Source organism: Thermobia domestica, chromosome 1 (assembly GCF_964235325.1).
Source record: "Thermobia domestica chromosome 1, izTheDome1.hap1.1, whole genome shotgun sequence".
NCBI lineage: Eukaryota > Metazoa > Arthropoda > Insecta > Zygentoma > Lepismatidae > Thermobia > Thermobia domestica.
Window position 1 is genome coordinate 25,510,187 of NC_137454.1, and position 21,481 is coordinate 25,531,667.

Genomic DNA, 21,481 nt, shown 5'->3' on the forward strand with positions numbered 1-21,481 from the left:
TGCCTCCCACCCGAGTTTGAGAAATGCATATGTTTTAATCAATTGTATCCGGGGGTAAAACTGGATCTGAGAAGGTGGGGGACCGTAGGTAACGGTATGACGCCACTCCGTGCCCCCTGCCTATGTTTGCCCATTGTAATTTTTTAAGAACTGAGGGACGACGTACAGTACATATTTTTTCGAGGTGGGGGACGCCGTCCCTCGCGTTCCCCCCACTTTTATTCCTGGTTGTATCATAATATAGTAAGAAAAAGCTTGAAATTCATAAGTGAAATGAAGTATTTCAGCTTTACGTCTCACGATTTATGCAGGCTAAACTAAAGGAAACGGTGATGAGAAATGAATGCAGTGGTGGAATGAATAAAATGGAAGGACACGGGAGAATAACAAGAAAACCCACGCACACGGTGTTTGTCCACCACAAAGTCCACTTGGCGCGAGCTGGGATCGAACCCAGGGACTCCACGCGCCAGAGGTGAACGGTAGCACTAAGCCGTCTCGGCCCGTAAATTCTTATATGAATTAATAATCTTGTCTCCCTGAAAAGAAAAATCTAAAATGACGCTGTTGCCTGCCCTGCCATTCAGTGTTTTACAATAGTTTTGATCGAAAACATTCTGATCTAAATTTTTTACTTTGCTAATTTTCAAAAAAGAAGTAGGCTTAATAAAACAAAGACAAAATTCTGCAATATAGTATAAGCGTGAAATGTATTTTTTGTTTTATTTTTCAAAGAAGAAACATGCATCGATCAGTAGAACTTATCGACCTGAGAAAAATGACGTATTTAAGGACAAATTCTTATACATGCTTTTTGAGAAAGTAGATTTTTATGGCGTTAAGAAAAATGTCATTTATGGCGTTAAGAAAAATGTGACCAACTAAAAAAGGCTCAATATACACGCCTTTAGCGCGGCAGACTTGAGTTCTATCCCCAGTGGGAGCTCATGTGGTTTGGACTCCACTTTAAGTTGTAGACAATGGCGTATTTACGATTTTGTTTCGTGAGGGGCTTCGCTACCTTTATTCCTGGAAATATGAAAATTCTGGAAGATATTTCAATTACTTTAAAATAGTAAATAAAGTTTCCGGGGGTCTTGAGCCCGGAAGGCCCCCTTAAATACGCCACTGGTTGTAGATATACATCAAATATAGCCTCGGTGTTGAGGGGGATCCAAAACTCCTAATCAATCAAGCAATAAAACAAGCTCGTATAACATGCAAGTCTATTATCAATTCTTAAACTTTAAGTCTTAAATATCTTTCACAAATGCTTCCAGAGTAGTACGTATTTCTTATTAAAGACTGCACTACAATTGTCCTCCTAAGCTTACGTAAGCATATTCTTATCTGAGTACTCTGCTCAAAGGTAGTTCTTTGTTCTTTCAGATTTGAGACAAATGAAATAATGAAGCCATTAAGCTCGGATACTATAGAGGAAAGATAGACTGTCAGGTTCGTTTCCCGTGCTGTGCACAATCACTGTTACTGTTTGAACTTCTTTTTAGCCCAATGGTTAGAGTAATTCCCTTTAGTTCGGGAAATTCCTGTCCAAGCTTATGTGGCCTAAATTCCGTTATCAAAGTGTCCATGACCCACCTTCATATGGCCAATGGTGTCGACTCCAATCAACACAGTGCTATACAGCTATACTACTTGAATATAGACATCACATTACCATAACACTACTCGCATGACGTCATGTTTACGAGCGCGTCTGATGAGTGAGTCATGTTCATGAAGCTACGAAAGAAGTTACGTAGGTAGTCAGGTTGGCCGAGTGGTCTAAGGCGCCAGATTTAAGCTCTGGTTCCCGATAGGGAGCGTGGGTTCGAACCCCACACCTGACAAAGTGGGATTTTTTTTACTCGTTTAAACTAAAAGAATATGATACTTCATAACTTATGGGCTATTCTCTTATGACAAAGAAAAATTTCTTTATGATTTTTAAACTCTCCACTACTTTGTACAGTCGCGATAAATTTTTAAAATACCGTACATCTCTTCTGAACTGTGCATTTTTGAGGTGAGTGGTTAACATGCATTCTTTCTGTTTGCATGTTTCTGATTGAAATCCAGTAGGGCGGGGGATATTAATTCTAGGATAAAACATTAAGTATTGGTTCGGATCCTGTTTTAATCGGACTTTGCTATAATCAACGAATGTCTTCCTTAGATGGCAACTTTATATTTACCTATAACAACAACCAATACATGGCCATTTTCTGACCGATGCATGTAGTATATATCATATGTAAATTATGATATTTTGCACTCTAAGTAATACTTATTCTGTTAATGAAATTCAAATCACTTGAAGTCGGTGTAAAAATCCAAACAATCCAGCTCTCTTTCAGGCTAAATAGTATGGTGAAGAATGGCCTGTGAGGCTTGCACCACAATCCAACTCTAGTCGTGTTCCGGAGTTTATGTGAATAGTAGGTCCCGATTTTGAGTTGAGTTGATTTTAACATCCCGTTCAGCAGCGAGGCTATATGAGACGTGGACCTATTGATTAACATGAAATCCGAACCACATGAGTTCCCGCCGGGAATCGAACCAGGGCGTCTCGATTTTCATGACCTTGATATTACACAAGAACACTGAACACAAACACCGAAGTCAAACCACTTTATTGACGCTGTACTCGCACCAGAAATTAATGCAACCTTTTCTGGTACTTCTATGAGAAGGGCGTAAGCCTTAAAGAAGAAAAAAAAAACATGCTCTTGACATTGGAATTATTTTTCAGTTTCACAATGTGCGTCAATCTCTTGAGCTCATTTGTGGCTATGTGGTTAACGTACGCGCCTTTGGCGTTGGAGACCTGTGTTCGAATCCAGGTCGGAGCCCATAGTAAGCTGTAGATCCACGTTTCATATAGCCTCGGTGATGAAAGGGGACACAAACTTAAAAAATCAAAACAAATGAGCATATTTTAAACATTATGCCCTCAATAAAGTATGACTAAATGAGTTTGATCTTCAAAACAAGTAGGTTTCGTTTAACATTTTAACTTACTGTGTACTTTCAAACTATGTGAATTCTCAAAATTCCTAGGGTATCATCTTCCTAGGGTATCATCTAATAATTGTCAGTGAGAGTGTGTATTGGATGTTTATTTTTTATCATAACTGTCTTCCTAGACTATCAGTGAGACTATGTATTAGTTGTCTTTATTATCATTAACACTTTCCTAGGGTATCTAATAACTGACAGTGAGACTGTGTATTAGTTGTTATTTTTATCGTTACCACCTTCCTAGAGAATCATAAATATATAATAACTGACAGTGAGACTGTGTATTAGTTGTTATCTTTGCAATATGCAAAGCTTTACGCTTTATATGCGACATTTATACCAAGAAACGTAAAACATAGGATATTTCCTGTACTACTTAACGAGAATTGTTTTGTGTGCGTATGAATTTCCTGACAACATCACCAGAAAATATCATAGGTTGTTCGTTTCTTCGTAGAAATGTCGAATATACCACATAAAGCTTTCCATCTAGCAATAATAACAATACACACTCTCACTGTCAGTTATTAGATATTTATCACACACTAGGAAGGTGGTAACGATAAAAAATAAAGACTCATACACAGTCTCACTATCAATTATTAGATACCCTAGGAAAGTGTTAATGATAACAAAAACAACTAATACACAGTCTCACTGATAGTCTAGGAAGGCAGTTATGATAAAAATAACAACCAATACACACCCTCACTGGCAGTTATTAGATGTTTACGATACCCTAGGAAGGTGATGATGGTGTTCGTGCTGAAATAACACCTTAGCAGTGTTCGACAAAGTGAGTCGTTTTAAAAGAATGACGTTTTGCTGTGTAGATGTAGTTTAGCACTTTGGTAATGAATTAGTTATGTTAAAAGGAAGTAATAATGATAACTAGCTATTTCTGTTTTTGGTAGTTTGCAAATATTTAGATTTTGTTGGTTACTTAGAACTACTACGAATCATTTGGGAATTGCTACGGATTAAAGATATTTCAGGCTTTAAATAATGATCATTGAAAACAAAAGAAAATAATCAGAATCATTAATGATCATTTTTGCCTAAGAAAAATAAGACTTGTTTTATTCATTTCACTGTAGCATTATTTACACTTTGCTATTGTTTTATGTGCAATGTTTAATTATAGAAGTTCACTTGAACATGTTTAATCAATGTTATTTCATTTTGTTAAGATTATTTTAGATTAATTACTTGGCAACAATGCTAGCGTATTAATGTATTATTTGTATACAAATGTTTCATATCATAAAGTGAATTCGTAATATTCCTCAAAAGTCTACGGCAAATGGAAAACGAATGTAAATAAATTAATATAATAACATAATCTTGAATAGATAAAAGTGTGTCGATAGCATCATGTATATTCGTGATTGTCAAGATGCATGACCTGAAAGGAGATATGTTGTCTCCATTATTATTCAACTTTGTTCTCAAGTACGTTATAAAGAAAATCAAAGATAGAATCAGGGCCTAGAATTCAATGGTATTCACCAGGTTATGGCGTATGATGATGATGTAGACCTAAATTTAATAGGAGATGGTAGGAGAACAATAGAAAGAAATGCAGAGGTCTTATTAAACGCTTGCAGGGATATGGGTTTAGAAGTAAATACAGAAAAAAAATTAAATACATGGAAGTTCGAAGGGATCGTAATTCTGAAAATCATGGAAGCGTCAAAGTGCTAAAACATACTTTCGATAAAGTGGATGCTTTTGAATATCTAGGATCAATATTAATAGGATCAAAAAATGGTCATTGAAACTGTTCTAATTGAACGGCATAATCAAGAAAGAATGGAACATGTTGAAAAAAATTTATTGAAGATGCTCATTACTTTCTTGAAACCATTCAAAGAAATATCCGTACAGCTGGAAGCAGACACACATCCCACACTACCACTTGTTGTATCATTGCAATTCAACCCTATTACATATCTAAATCAACAGAATTCAACAAACTCAGAAGACATGAAGAAATTGAAAGGTAGAGCCTTGCATTTAGTTCATGAAAAATTTCCTGTTGATAACGCCAGGTTGCTTGTTTCCCATGGCAACCTGATCTTTTCAGACAGACCTGGCTACCTGGCTTTCAGATGTTTTCAGACAAAGAGAAGGAAGAAGTAAGGTAAGAAGTTCTTTTCCTAATAAATGAGAAGAAAGCTGAAGGACAATTTTCATTAAAAAAAAAAAAAAAAAAACCTTAAGATTTTCCCTCGAAAGATGTTACAGTGACTGGCGCTGGACCGCGTGGAAGTGAAAGAGTTGGAGAAGCTAAGAGACAAAACATCATGGATATTTCTACATTTGAAGATGAAAGTTTCGGAAGACCTAATGAGGAGAAGGACGATAAAAACAATGAAATATTTGAAAGGAAACTTTAGTAATATACTTCCGGTCGACATAAAAAAAAGTTTATTAAAATGGTGGGAAATATCACGAAAATGATCTCCCGTATTTGTCGAGATTAGCCCAGTGGTCGAAGTGAGACGGTATGCGGTGGTATGCCATACCGCCTTTGGTTTTTCAGTGATGAAGGCATACCGTCTATGGCTTTTCAATTATTAAAACTGGAAAGTAGATGCTAAGTACCTTTAATAAGTCCATTTTTATACACAATAATAGATGAACAGCTTTGCATGTAAAAAGATTTTATTTCTTATGTAGAAATAATTTCTAAGTTCACAACACCGACGTTTTTGTTATCTTTCCCTACCTTTTGTTTTTAAGGTGTGTCTTCAATGGAGTTCACTTAGTTTATATTTTGATGCACCAAATTGAATTTTTTCCTTCTTATGTATGTGTATGTCTTCTTGCCTTAATGCATATAAATGCCGTGTTTTGAACATGGGCGGATTTAGGGTTATCAGCTATGGCGGACGGACCTTCCAGGGGTTTCAAATACCCCACAGTCGAGTGGGATACCTAGAATTTTCCCGCAGGAAATTGCTAATATCCTGATTTTTTAAAAAAGTATTTTCGTGTATAATTCTCTATAATACAACATAAGGTGATATTTTTTATTCAGGAAGTTAATGGCGGGGGATCAAAATTTCCCCATATCCCCCTCCCCCGTTAATACAGAGAAGCTATCCAATGGTTTTCAGTCAGTATTTAAATAGAAATGCAATCTTTTAGGCAACATACCCTCAATGTATTTCAACATTTAGATAGCCGGTATGTCGAGTCAAAATCGTAATAAAACATACCATCTCTGCTTTTCTTCACACTTCGAACCCTGGATTAGCCAAATGGTTTCTCTATATTCTAGCCTTAAGTGCAAGCGGTGAACGAAATTTTAGTGCAACCGGTACAGCAACGAAGAACAATTTATGCAATCACAATGTGTATCCCATCCTTTTTATTCACAGCAATCGATAATAACTGCTTTAAGGACTGTCTAAGTGAGTTCAGTACACATCCATTTGCATACGAATTTCCACATATTGATATTATTCGCGCTGTGAACGTTGTCGAGTAAACACGTTCTCTGTGCTCTCTGCTGCTACGCTTGTGTTGTGTGAACTGAGTCAAACTCACCCATTAAGTGAAGCATTTTTTTCTTTTTTTTTTTCGTTTTCTTTTTCACTGTAATTTTGTGGATCTTTCGGCGACAGTTTTGGTGTTTTTTTTCCTTGGTTTGTGACTGCGAATAACTTGAATATGTCTACATGTCGAGTGAATACATTGAAATTTGATTTCGGAGCGGTTAGCCAGCGGCCTACCTCTCTGACAATTCATGAATGGTTATATGATCGTTTTGCCTTTCCTGTTGAACAGGTTTTGAGTCTTGAACTGGATATTTACCGTAAGTGTGTGTTCCTCAAACTTTCGTCTCTCGCGTTATGTGAACAAGTTTTGAATGACACTAGTGGTGTAGTTCAATTTACTGATCCCTCAGGCACATATGATATACGGATTTCTTGGGCTGATACTCAGGTTGTTACTGTGCGCTTACATGTAATTCCTATGGAACTCTCCAATGACACCATTAAGGATGTAATGAGTCAGTATGGTACTATTTATAATATTCATGATGAACTATATTCTAGTGACCATGTTTACCAAATTCGAACTGGGAGGAAATTATTACGAATGGAATTAAAGAAATCGATTCCATCATTCGTACTGATTCAACAGCACCGTTACTGGGTCACTTATCCTGGACAGGAGAAAACTTGCATACGGTGTCACAGTACCCAGCATTTACATTCAAAATGTCCCCAACGTCCCAATAACGCACCTCGCAGCTCTAATAGTTATGCGGGTAAATTGGTCCCTTCTACTACTAGTTTGGATGCTGCAGTGAATTCTTTTGTTCCTCACTTCTCCAGCCTACCAGTGACGTCTCAGGATAGGGTTCCCAACCTATTGCAATCTGAGGCACCTCAGTCCCATCAGATCTCCATGGACATTAATGTTCCTCAAACAACAGATAATCTTCATGAGCACCATGCACCTCGTCTTCAGGATAGCGACTACCCCCCTCTCCCCTCTGTTGCCATCCCTCCGGATGATGTTTCTTCATCTCCGTCTGTCGCACAGCGCAGCTTATCAACATCTGTCGCTGATCGTCCACCGATAGTCTCCTCATCCTTGTCATCTTTGGTCGTCAGTGATTCTCCGCATACTTGTGCTACAGCGGCGCCAACTCCCGACGTCCGATTGGCCCCTGCGATTTCTTCGGCTTTACCCACCACAGGTATGACGACCAGTGATAGTGCGTTCAGTGCACGAACTCTCCCTTCTGTGAATGTTTTGCCACTTTCTACCAGCTCTATGGCGCCGGCGGTCTCTGTGGTTTCCTGCGTGCTCGGACCTGGCAACCCAGAAAGTGTCGATGGTGAGAACGATTTGACATCTTCCACTGTTAATAGTGATCCTTCTCCTCTCGTTGTGGAACCTCCAGTTGTGGGCGCTAGTGTGAACTCTCCTACTTCTGCTTCTGGTACTGGCGAACGGTCTCGAATTAAACGTTCGAGGCGCCAAGACATCAGTGATAAACTGCTCAAGAAAAATAAAGAAGAGGCTGAGATCCTTCATGACGTTGATATTCCAATTGTCCCTGCTGCTGTTGACTCTCAACCAGATGATTCCTCGCAGAATCAACTCTGACGCTATAATATTTATAGGTAATCCTGGTTTCCTTTGGCACATTTCTTGATACTGATGTTTGCTTTTTGTGTGTGTGTATTGCAATGCTGGTGCTAAGTGCGAATTGTGACAAATGTGTTATTGTTTGCCATTTTTTTTAATCTCTGTGCTCCGCCCTTGTTTTTAGTGCCTATTTGAAAGTTCTGTGATGTGAGCGTGCCTGTCATGCACACTTCTCATTTCTATGTATGGTTCCTTCGTTTTTCAATGACATTGAAGATTGCCACTATTAATATTAATAATTTACATAGTAATACCAAGCTATTCTCGCTGCGTGACTTTTTACAACACGCACATATTGATATAGCATTATTGCAAGAAGTTGGATTGGAAGAGTTAGATCTTGGTCCTAATTTTACTGTTTACAATAATTTTACTGTCACTGGCACTGGAACGGCAATTGTTGCTCAGCATCATGTTCAGTTTTCCCCTATATTACTACACCCAACTGGCCGTATTATCAGTGGTCGGCTCGGTAATATTCACCTTCTCAATCTGTATGCTCCTAGTGGCTCTCAGGCACGTGTGGCTCGTAACAATTTCTTTTCATCTGATGTGGCTTCCTGCATTCTCCCCAACAGTGACATGGTTCTTCTTGCTGGTGATTTTAACTGTGTTTTAAATCCTGGAGACCAGTCTCCGGGGTTTAATTATAGTCCGACCCTGCAGGAGTTAACACAAGGTCTTTATCTCCAAGATAGCTGGCTGTCTACCTCTCCACGTCACCAAGCCTTTACTTATGTTAGCCGTAATAGTGCTTCTCGCATCGACCGCATGTACATGTGTCCCATGCTGATTCGCAACATATTTGACGCTGAAATTGTGCCTACCATATTTTCTGATCATTGTGCTTTTATTGTTACCTTGTGTATACCTGATGTCAAGGTTGAACGCGGGCCTGGTTATTGGCATTTTAATACTTCTCTTCTTGAGGATCACGAATTTTGCGAATCTTTTATAACCAAGTGGACGAAGTGGTTAACCCAGCAGAGACATTTTCGGACTGTTACTGATTGGTGGTATCAATATCTCAAACCACGTGTTGCCAGCTTTTGTCGCTGGTATTGTGCTGAGCGGGAGCGTGATCACCGAACTCTTTTCCATTTCTACTATCGTTGTTTGGCTGATGCTAAAAGTGCTGTTCTACATAACCCTTCTGCCTTAACTCTCATGAAACAGTATCAAGCTAAATTGTTGTGTCTGACCCTCCGTCGCATGGAAGGAACGAAAATCCGCAGCAAATCTACAGTCATCGACCCTCAAGAAGAACCGTCGCTCTACCATGTTTTGGCAGAATATAAACGAGGTACACGCAAATATATTGAGAACATCAAGGATGACGAAGGCAACATTCACCATACCTTTGCAGGTATTAAGCGGACTTTTTACACCTATTACTCCATTTTATATGGCACATCGGACACCGTTGACATACCATCTTCCTTCTTAGATCGCCTCCCATGTGTGCTCGATGAACGTGAAGCGCAATCACTGGAAACTCCATTCACCAAAGAAGAGGTGCAAACCGCAATTATGAGTGCTTCGTCTGGAAAATCTCCTGGAATTGATGGCCTTCTGGCTGAGTGGTACAAACGTTTCTTTCCACTTATTGGTGATACCTTAACTGCTATAGTGAACGAACATTTTGCTCCTGCTGCAAGGACCCCGTATAAAGCGGCTGGCGCGACTATCTTTTTACCGAAGCAATCACATCCTACTACCGTTTCCCATTACAGGCCAATCACCTTGCTGAACTTTGACTACAAGATTCTCGCTCGCTGCTTGAACAACCGCTTACGCCCCTATTTAGCCAAGTTAGTGGGTCCTCATCAATATGCGTGTGTTGAAAACAAGAAGATCTACCATCTTTTACAGTGCATTCGTGACGTTATTGCTACCCTTGAAGACTCTTCTGCCTGTCATGCTCTCCTGTCACTTGATTTCCATCAAGCCTTTGACCGCGTCCGCCATGATTACTTGTGGCGTATACTCTCCACCTTAGGTCTCGGGGAGCAGTTCATTCGCTGGATTCGTATCTTGTACGACAATGCTCAAAGTAAACTTAAAATCAATGGATTTCTCACTGAGCCTGTGCGTATCAAACGAAGTGTGCGTCAAGGGTGCCCCTTGAGTATGAGCTTGTTTGCCATTTCTCTTTGCCCTCTTTATAGTATTCATGCTCGTCTCTCCGGCCTTTCCCTTCATGGTCATACCTTACGAGTCTGCAGTTATGCTGATGATGTGACAGTTTTCATCCACGATTGCAGTGATATTCGCACCCTTGATACCTGTTTGATGGAATACACCGCCTTATCTGGCGCTCAGATCAATCAGTCGAAAACTAAGCTTTTGGTTCTTGGCACACAAGCTTCTTCTGAGTATCCATCTATCACTAACGTAGTGCTTCAGTTAAAAATCTTGGGTATCACATTTTCCTCTACCATTTCTGAAACAGTCCATGTGAACTATAAGATACTCGTAAACAGCATCCGGCATATTCTCCAGTCTCATCGTTCACGCCAGCTGTGCTTATTGTCTCGGATATACTTTCTGAATACTTATGCTCTATCCAAATTGTGGTATGTGTGTCAGGTGCTTCCTATGCCCAGTGATATTGCTCAACGCATTACGAGTGTTGTTAATTGGTTTCTTTGGCATGGTCACGTCTTTAGAGTTAAGTACCCCTTCACATGCCTCTCACCAAAAGCTGGTGGTCTCAACCTTATCCACGTCGGTCTAAAAGCTCGGGCTTTGTTTCTGCTCCGAGGCTTCCAGAGCCTTACAACCAGCCTTACGGGAATCAGCCATGCCCTTCTTTCTTACTGTCATGACACTGTCTCATATACATTTCCCCTTAATGTATGCCATATTCCTGATGTTTATTGGTATTATAGTGATGTTATTTGTTCCTATGCTTATATGACTGCCGGTCTGACGGCTGCGTTGCCTAGTTCAGTGAAAGACTTGTACCAGTATTTACTTAGCCAATTTTCTCTCCCTCCTCATCGCCTCTACGAAAAGCACCCCGGACGACAATGGACGAGAGTATGGAGTAATATCTTTGCCTCTCACCTTTCTGGACCGACAATCTCGAGTTGGTACGCTGTGGTGAACGACCTTGTGGACACTCGTGCTAAACGACATCGCTTACATTTCAGTGACAGTGCCCTTTGTATCAAGTGTGGTCGTGTCGATGACTTGGAACATCGATTAACAATTTGTTGTAATGCAGCTCATATTTGGGCGAAGTTTCAACGAATGATCAGTACTATTTGCCGTACAGTGCCAGCTTCTGTTACCAGTGATCTCGTCTTATTTCCTGATTTCCGTCTCTTTCCCCGCGCTAAACACAACTCAGTGCTGTGGTTAATATCGAGTACTGTTCATTATATCCTTACTCCTGAGTTACGCAGTATCACCGAATACCAGGATTACTTGTATACCAGATATAGACATTTTCCACCAACCAGAAGAAAAACTCTATTTGCACATTTCCTCGATGTAGCACTTGTTCAAGCTTATAACTAATGCCCTGACCTTGGACGTTCTACCACTATGTAATCGTTCATTCTGATCTCTGTCACTCTACTAATAGAAAACAAGGAACTGTTCTCTGATACTCATGTCATCTGAATGTACTTTATGATTTATATGTACCTCTACTGTAATAAAGAAAATGAAAAAAAAAAAAAGATAGTCAGGTTGGCCGAGTGGTCTAAGGCGCCAGATTTAAGCTCTGGTTCCCGATAGGGAGCGTGGGTTCGAACCCCACACCTGACAAAGTAGAAAATTTTTTTACTCGTTTAAACTAAAAGAATATGATACTTCGTAACTTGTGAGCTACTTTCTAATGATAAAGAATTTCTTTGTGATTTTTAAAGTCTCCACTACTTTGTACAGACGCAATGAATTTTAAAAATACCGTACATCTCTTCTGAACTGTGCGTTTTTGAGGCGAGTAGTTAACGTGCATTCTTTCTGTTTGCATGTTTCTGGTTGAATTCCAGTAGGGCGGGGGATATTAATTCTAGGATAAAACATTAAGTATTGGTTCGGATCCTGTTTTAATGGGACTTTGCTATAATCAACGAATGTCTTCCTTAGATGGCAACTTTATATTTACCTATAACAACAACCAATACATGGCCATTTTCTGACCGATGCATGTAGTATATATCATATGTAAATTATGATATTTTGCACTCTAAGTAATACTTATTCTGTTAATGAAATTCAAATCACTTGAAGTCGGTGTAAAAATCCAAACAATCCAGCTCTCTTTCAGGCTAAATAGTATGGTGAAGAATGGCCTGTGAGGCTTGCACCACAATCCAACTCTAGTCGTGTTCCGGAGTTTATGTGAATAGTAGGTCCCGATTTTGAGTTGAGTTGATTTTAACATCCCGTTCAGCAGCGAGGCTATATGAGACGTGGACCTATTGATTAACATGAAATCCGAACCACATGAGTTCCCGCCGGGAATCGAACCAGGGCGTCTCGATTTTCATGACCTTGATATTACACAAGAACACTGAACACAAACACCGAAGTCAAACCACTTTATTGACGCTGTACTCGCACCAGAAATTAATGCAACCTTTTCTGGTACTTCTATGAGAAGGGCGTAAGCCTTAAAGAAGAAAAAAAAAAAACATGCTCTTGACATTGGAATTATTTTTCAGTTTCACAATGTGCGTCAATCTCTTGAGCTCATTTGTGGCTATGTGGTTAACGTACGCGCCTTTGGCGTTGGAGACCTGTGTTCGAATCCAGGTCGGAACCCATAGTAAGCTGTAGATCCACGTTTCATATAGCCTCGGTGATGAAAGGGGACACAAACTTAAAAAATCAAAACAAATGAGCATATTTTAATCATTATGCCCTCAATGAAGTATGACTAAATGAGTTTAGTCTTCAAAACAAGTAGGTTTCGTTTAACATTTTAACTTACTGTGTACTTTCAAACTATGTGAATTCTCAAAATTGGAACCAGCAATGGTGAAATATATCACTTACGGCTTTAAGAAACTATGCTTTCTTACAGAAAAAAACTTCGAAACAGAAGCATGAGATAATTTTTTAAAGATCTATTATGTTTCTAGAATAAGATGTTGGAGTTGATTGCTGTTCGACTTGGTGTAATAAAGCCTATGTTCCGTAAGTTTTGTGTCTGTTAATAGTGGAGTATTTTGTTAAATAACAGTTAAGTTTAAGGAGAAGTCAAGAGTAATTCATTCTTTTCGTCGGCAATACATCAGCAAATAATGACAGTGTTAAAACGACTCAATTTGTATACCACTGTTACGGTGTTATTTCAACATCAATACCATCGTCTTCCTAGGGTATCATCTAATAATTGTCAGTGAGAGTGTGTATTGGATGTTTATTTTTTATCATAACTGTCTTCCTAGACTATCAGTGAGACTATGTATTAGTTGTCTTTGTTATCATTAACACTTTCCTAGGGTATCTAATAACTGACAGTGAGACTGTGTATTAGTTGTTATTTTTATCGTTACCACCTTCCTAGAGAATCATAAAAATATAATAACTGACAGTGAGACTGTGTATTAGTTGTTATCTTTGCAATATGCAAAGCTTTACGCTTTATATGCGACATTTATACCAAGTAACGTAAAACATAGGATATTTCCTGTACTACTTAACGAGAATTGTTTTGTGTGCGTATGAATTTCCTGACAACATCACCAGAAAATATCATAGGTTGTTCGTTTCTTCGTAGAAATGTCGAATATACCACATAAAGCTTTCCATCTAGCAATAATAACAATACACACTCTCACTGTCAGTTATTAGATATTTATCACACACTAGGAAGGTGGTAACGATAAAAAATAAAGACTCATACACAGTCTCACTATCAGTTATTAGATACCCTAGGAAAGTGTTAATGATAACAAAAACAACTAATACACAGTCTCACTGATAGTCTAGGAAGGCAGTTATGATAAAAATAACAACCAATACACACCCTCACTGGCAGTTATTAGATGTTTACGATACCCTAGGAAGGTGATGATGGTGTTCGTGCTGAAATAACACCTTAGCAGTGTTCGACAAAGTGAGTCGTTTTAAAAGAATGACGTTTTGCTGTGTAGATGTAGTTTAGCACTTTGGTAATGAATTAGTTATGTTAAAAGGAAGTAATAATGATAACTAGCTATTTCTGTTTTTGGTAGTTTGCAAATATTTAGATTTTGTTGGTTACTTAGAACTACTACGAATCATTTGGGAATTGCTACGGATTAAAGATATTTCAGGCTTTAAATAATGATCATTGAAAACAAAAGAAAATAATCAGAATCATTAATGATCATTTTTGCCTAAGAAAAATAAGACTTGTTTTATTCATTTCACTGTAGCATTATTTACACTTTGCTATTGTTTTATGTGCAATGTTTAATTATAGAAGTTCACTTGAACATGTTTAATCAATGTTATTTCATTTAGTTAAGATTATTTTAGATTAATTACTTGGCAACAATGCTAGCGTATTAATGTATTATTTGTATACAAATGTTTCATATCATAAAGTGAATTCGTAATATTCCTCAAAAGTCTACGGCAAATGGAAAACGAATGTAAATAAATTAATATAATAACATAATCTTGAATAGATAAAAGTGTGTCGATAGCATCATGTATATTCGTGATTGTCAAGATGCATGACCTGAAAGGAGATATGTTGTCTCCATTATTATTCAACTTTGTTCTCAAGTACGTTATAAAGAAAATCAAAGATAGAATCAGGGCCTAGAATTCAATGGTATTCACCAGGTTATGGCGTATGATGATGATGTAGACCTAAATTTAATAGGAGATGGTAGGAGAACAATAGAAAGAAATGCAGAGGTCTTATTAAACGCTTGCAGGGATATGGGTTTAGAAGTAAATACAGAAAAAAAATAAATACATGGAAGTTCGAAGGGATCGTAATTCTGAAAATCATGGAAGCGTCAAAGTGCTAAAACATACTTTCGATAAAGTGGATGCTTTTGAATATCTAGGATCAATATTAATAGGATCAAAAAATGGTCATTGAAACTGTTCTAATTGAACGGCATAATCAAGAAAGAATGGAACATGTTGAAAAAAATTTATTGAAGATGCTCATTACTTTCTTGAAACCATTCAAAGAAATATCCGTACAGCTGGAAGCAGACACACATCCCACACTACCACTTGTTGTATCATTGCAATTCAACCCTATTACATATCTAAATCAACAGAATTCAACAAACTCAGAAGACATGAAGAAATTGAAAGGTAGAGCCTTGCATTTAGTTCATGAAAAATTTCCTGTTGATAACGCCAGGTTGCTTGTTTCCCATGGCAACCTGATCTTTTCAGACAGACCTGGCTACCTGGCTTTCAGATGTTTTCAGACAAAGAGAAGGAAGAAGTAAGGTAAGAAGTTCTTTTCCTAATAAATGAGAAGAAAGCTGAAGGACAATTTTCATTAAAAAAAAAAAAAAAACCTTAAGATTTTCCCTCGAAAGATGTTACAGTGACTGGCGCTGGACCGCGTGGAGGTGAAAGAGTTGGAGAAGCTAAGAGACAAAACATCATGGATATTTCTACATTTGAAGATGAAAGTTTCGGAAGACCTAATGAGGAGAAGGACGATAAAAACAATGAAATATTTGAAAGGAAACTTTAGTAATATACTTCCGGTCGACATAAAAAAAAGTTTATTAAAATGGTGGGAAATATCACGAAAATGATCTCCCGTATTTGTCGAGATTAGCCCAGTGGTCGAAGTGAGACGGTATGCGGTGGTATGCCATACCGCCTTTGGTTTTTCAGTGATGAAGGCATACCGTCTATGGCTTTTCAATTATTAAAACTGGAAAGTAGATGCTAAGTACCTTTAATAAGTCCATTTTTATACACAATAATAGATGAACAGCTTTGCATGTAAAAAGATTTTATTTCTTATGTAGAAATAATTTCTAAGTTCACAACACCGACGTTTTTGTTATCTTTCCCTACCTTTTGTTTTTAAGGTGTGTCTTCAATGGAGTTCACTTAGTTTATATTTTGATGCACCAAATTGAATTTTTTCCTTCTTATGTATGTGTATGTCTTCTTGCCTTAATGCATATAAATGCCGTGTTTTGAACATGGGCGGATTTAGGGTTATCAGCTATGGCGGACGGACCTTCCAGGGGTTTCAAATACCCCACAGTCGAGTGGGATACCTAGAATTTTCCCGCAGGAAATTGCTAATATCCTGATTTTTTAAAAAAGTATTTTCGTGTATAATTCTCTATAATACAACATAAGGTGATATTTTTTATTCAGGAAGTTAATGGCGGGGGATCAAAATTTCCCCATATCCCCCTCCCCCGTTAATACAGAGAAGCTATCCAATGGTTTTCAGTCAGTATTTAAATAGAAATGCAATCTTTTAGGCAACATACTCTCACTGTATTTCAACATTTAGATAGCCTGTATGTTCAGTCAAAATCGTAATAAAATATACCGCCTCTGCTTTTTTTCACACTTCGAACCCTGGATTAGCCAAATGGTTTCTCTATATTCTAGCCTTAAGTGCAAGCGGTGAAACGAAATTTTAGTGCAACCGGTACAGCAACGAAGAACAATTTATGCAATCACAATGTGTATCCCATCCTTTTTATTCACAGCAATCTATATATATAAAAGAGAACGTACAAATCCTTTGTTAGCTCATCACGCTAATACGGCTGAACCAATTTCTTTCATTTTTGGGGGGTTATTAAGATTTGGACCCTAGATGGTTTTTATCATATCACTTTAATTTTTAATTACCAGTGTCTTGAGATAATTGACTATTCAAGTGTCCATAACGTACAAATCCTTTGTTAGCTCATCATAGCTAAATCTAACCGTATTTATATGCAACCCACATGACCGTGTCACTCGGCGGGTTAACATAAATAACAGGCGATATAATGTTAACATTTACTCCAATCTTCTATGGTTTTTATCATATAACTTGAAAGCGAAAAAGTAAAAATTATCTAAGTAACAAAGTTTATTGCGTTCCGGGGTGACCCTAGCGAAGCAGGGTGAACGCTGCTAGTCGATAATAACTGCTTTAAGGACTGTGTAAGTGAGTTCAGTACACATCCATTTGCATAAGAATTTCCATATATTGATATTTTGTTTCAAATATTTAGAGTATTCATGTTTCTATTTCATGAGAATTTATATAAATGAAATGAAATATTTAGTTTAACGTCCCACAATTATGCACCGAGGATAAGAGAGACAAAAATTATATAAATGACCATTTTCTTTAGAGAATTTATATAGTTAGTAAGTGTAAACGGTTGTTCTCTCTGAATCATGTAAGCTTTCAAACTGCAAAATTAAGTCTCTAGTTGTTGTAAATAAAAACATAATTTTGCGTTAATTATTAAATTTTTGTAATTCGGGCCTATTTCGGGCTCATTTGATTATCACACCGGTTCAGACCTAAAGGCTAAAACATATTTCGGACTCAGGTTGGGCCTCACATTATAAATTCACGGGCCGCGCTAAAAATTACGGCCCCTACAGACCTTTATTACACCTGGATTAAATTTTAATTGCTTTTCTTTACACTAATTTGAGGATAATGAATCCTATGATAATTTTCAAATTTAATTTGTTTTTTTTCTTTGATTATTTCCAAATTTAAGGTGTGTGCCAATGTACCGTTCCCAAAATTTAAGAGTGCTTCAATCTACCCATGGATCCCTGAACTCAATCATACAACGTGATAAAGCTTCTTCAAAGTGGATAAATTAAGACATGAACCTCCATTTACTTTTCTATTAATTTTTCACCCATAAAAGGGAACGATATACTGCCTTCAAACTACAAAATACAAAAATACGGAACCTACCTTCCTCAGCAACGTTCTATGAGGAATAATTTCTAAAAGGAAATATTGTCCACCTATCTAAACAATGGCAACTCCTGCAAACTTATCCCGGCTAAACTCAGTTCTAAACTTCTTCCTTGCAATAGTACGCTTTAGAGCACCTCGCACACGTGCGATGACAAAACACAAACTATTACAAACACTAAATATTCAACTACCTGACACTCGTCATAAGATCAGTGATCTCAAACATCTGTGTAAACTCACACAAGGTTCAACTCAGGTCCGAAACGCTACTCTCAGAATTGTATTTCCAAATTCCCTTCAGAGAAACACGCAACACGTTATCTTTTTCATACAGTACGACCTAAACTTTCAATAGTTCAACGTTCTATGTTCTACAAGTTTCCTAAACAATACAACGAAATGTCACATACACCCAAAGACTTATTTAACTTTGAAGTTGCATAAACTCCGCAGTACGACGTCATTTTAGTTGATAAAACTTTAGTCAACATTGTCAATCTTTCTTCTTATCACTTAGATATTATTATTATTATTATTATTATTATTATTATTATTATTATTATTATTATTATTATTATTATTATTATTATTATTATTATGTTCAAATCTCCTAGATTTGTTAGATATTCCAGTGTAAACGGGCGTTCACCTGTATCTGGAATTATGTTAGTAAATAAATAAATAAATAAAACAGAGGTAATTCCGCCGTCCTAGACTACTTTACCAAATTTTTAAATTTGGAAATTTTCAAAATTGAGAAGTGATCTTATAAACCATTCAAGGAATTTGAGTTAGTGGATCATCGTGCACATTGCCAAAATTTAGAAGGAGTGGTCCTAAGTACCTCTGGGTCAATTGACAGCAAGTCAGGGAGCCAGGTCATTGACCCCGAGCATATTTGGAGACACTGATGTTAGTATTAGTATCGCCGGTATAAATATTTAAATATTTATTTAAATATAAATATTTAAATAAATAATAACAATAGACAAATTTATATAATACAATTATAATAATATTAATAATAATCTAATTTACTATACTGGTCATGGAATTATTCGTGGTCGTGGGAATGGTCATGGACGTGGCTCTTAGAATTATTCGTATAACAGCACTGAGCAGGGGCGGATCCAGGATGGACTTTTGAGGAGGGGGCGGTGGGTTATAATATTGCTACTTAGACCTACTTTTAAGAGCTCGAAACTTTGAGATGGGTTTTATTTATATATATAAAATAAGAAAGTTTCCTCTTCTGGGGGGGGGGACAATTGCCCCGATCGCTCCCCTGGATCCGCCACTGGCACTGAGTACATTCCGAAGTTGCATTCCTTCGAAATGATTAACATTCCAGGGATCAAGTTCTTTTTAGCAGCTAGGGCTTTTCTAAATTACATCACTGTACAAACATTCAAAACAATGGCAAGTATCTCTATCAAAGAAAGAAAACAAATCATACTTATTTTATCTGATAACGTAATCAGCGCTATTAAGAACCGTTTGCCACTTACCCGTACGTCATTTGTTTTAATCATTTTGTGCGAATCTCTTGAGTTTTTCTAACGTGTAAGCGGACATATTCGTATAATGAGTTCTGAGACCAGGAAGGAAAAACTCACGTGACAAAGCTACGCTTAATGTTGTACTCTGTAGTGCTTTTCTTTTGCTCAATACTACATGTTATAATCTAACCTCAGGTACGTAGTGTACAGTAATTGTAGAAACCCTGACGTGTTAAATGGTTTACTAAGTAGTTTAAGATACTGTAGCAATTTGATCACCATTTCTAAACGTAAATTGAATTGTAAACGCCCAAGATGTTATAATTAAACAAAATATCAATATACTGTACTGACTTAGAACTTTCGTCTAGAATCTGAAACATCTATATATTAAAATGCTAGGTTAATGTGTTTGTGGTTAAGAAAAGTTTACATGTTTGTTTCCAATCCTTTCGACAATGAGATTTCGAAAGCCACAAATGCTAGAAACGTTCCATTTTCGCTGATCGATTCCAAATTTTGTGTAGATTGTCCAGTTATAATTGAATATTTTTAAAAAGAACATAGCCGTTATGTCTTTATTACACATTTAGGGGCACACTGGAAGTGTTGACATTTTTAAAAACTAAACCATTGTATCCTACGAGTTATGCATTCCAACATATTATATTTGTATACAGGGGTTGTATATCTCAGGCGTTTGTTTCGTGGATTAATTGTAATTAGAAACGAAACATAACCATTTCTTCAGTCTAACGTAAAATGAATTTTTATTGTTTGGAGTGTTTTGCCCAATGAATACCATATATCACTGACATTATAATTATTTGTGTATTTAATGTATTTGTTTATTACATACAGCATGCAAAAAAGAAAACACTGATCATGCATGAACTAGAAATTCCAACCGGAAGTAGGCTCAAATCTTGGAAACCGTGCGGGATATTGAAAAATTCTCCCCTTTATGGTCCCCTTGTCGATATTTAACAAGACGTCTTTCATTTGTGTCTGTAAAGGGACATGTACAGATGTTGTGAGGAATAACAAGGAGATTCATGCTTAGAATGTACTGTAAGTGAATGATGCGCTGTGCAGAGAGCGCAGGTTCAGCTAGTTATGTACTAAAATATTGGTATCTCCTACTTTTGAGTAGTCTCCATACATTTTGAAATTGATGAGATGGGTATGTATTTTCGCTTATGGCTATACACTACGTGTTGGGCTTGGATCCTGGCTGGCCCTTTGTACAGTATAAATTTAAGTTGATAAGAAATTTAAAATGATATATTTCAGTTTAACGTTTCACGATTATACCTTTTAGGCTAAGGGAAAAACGTTTAGGGAAGTGAATGATGATGGAAGAATTGGCGGAATGAGAAAGTGGAAGGAAGCAGAGTACCCCGATAAGACTTATGTTGTCCACCACAAGCTTACTTGGCTAGGGGTCGAATCAGGGACCCCATGCACTAAAGGTAAGCGCTCTATCACTGAACCCCCTTGCCTCTCTTAAATTGATAGGAGAACTTATAGTTGAAGGAACAAATCTAGCATTTTCGTACGAAATAATATAAATTAACGTTCATTTTTTCCTTTTGTTTTTTTAATATAGCAACTACAAGCAAATAAGAAAAATGTATATTTAAAATTATCTTAACCTGATCCCTAGAAAACATTAAAGACAATAGTCAAAAATATCGACAGTCTTCTCTTTCCGTCAGTTTGTGCGTGGGTTTTCTCGGGGTTCTCCCGTTTCATCCCACTTCCTTCATTGCACCATTTCAATCATTTCTCGTCATCACCGTCTTCTTTAGCATAAATCCGCCCTTACTCGTATAGCGTTAAAACATTTGACTAGAACTTGTCAACAACGAACATTACATAGCAATAGTGG

The 21,481-nt window shown here is 37.3% G+C and overlaps 1 protein-coding gene and 2 non-coding genes across 3 annotated transcripts in view; all 3 read left to right on the forward strand.

Moving 5' to 3' along the window:
• The first annotated feature begins 1,766 nt into the window (after positions 1–1,766).
• Positions 1,767–1,850, forward strand: TRNAL-UAA (transfer RNA leucine (anticodon UAA)). The gene has a single exon. It is a non-coding gene; the product is annotated as a tRNA-Leu (tRNA).
• A 10,036-nt stretch (positions 1,851–11,886) lies between these two features.
• On the forward strand, positions 11,887–11,970 carry TRNAL-UAA (transfer RNA leucine (anticodon UAA)). Its single transcript has one exon. It is a non-coding gene; the product is annotated as a tRNA-Leu (tRNA).
• Positions 11,971–19,628: 7,658 nt separating this feature from the next.
• LOC145683833 (choline/ethanolamine transporter flvcr2a-like) overlaps positions 19,629–21,481 on the forward strand; it is a 65,945-nt gene continuing 64,092 nt past the window's right edge. Inside the window, exon 1 of the mRNA XM_081755429.1 lies at positions 19,629–19,785. The gene's annotated coding sequence lies outside the window, so the exon portion shown is untranslated. The remainder of the gene's footprint in view (positions 19,786–21,481) is intronic.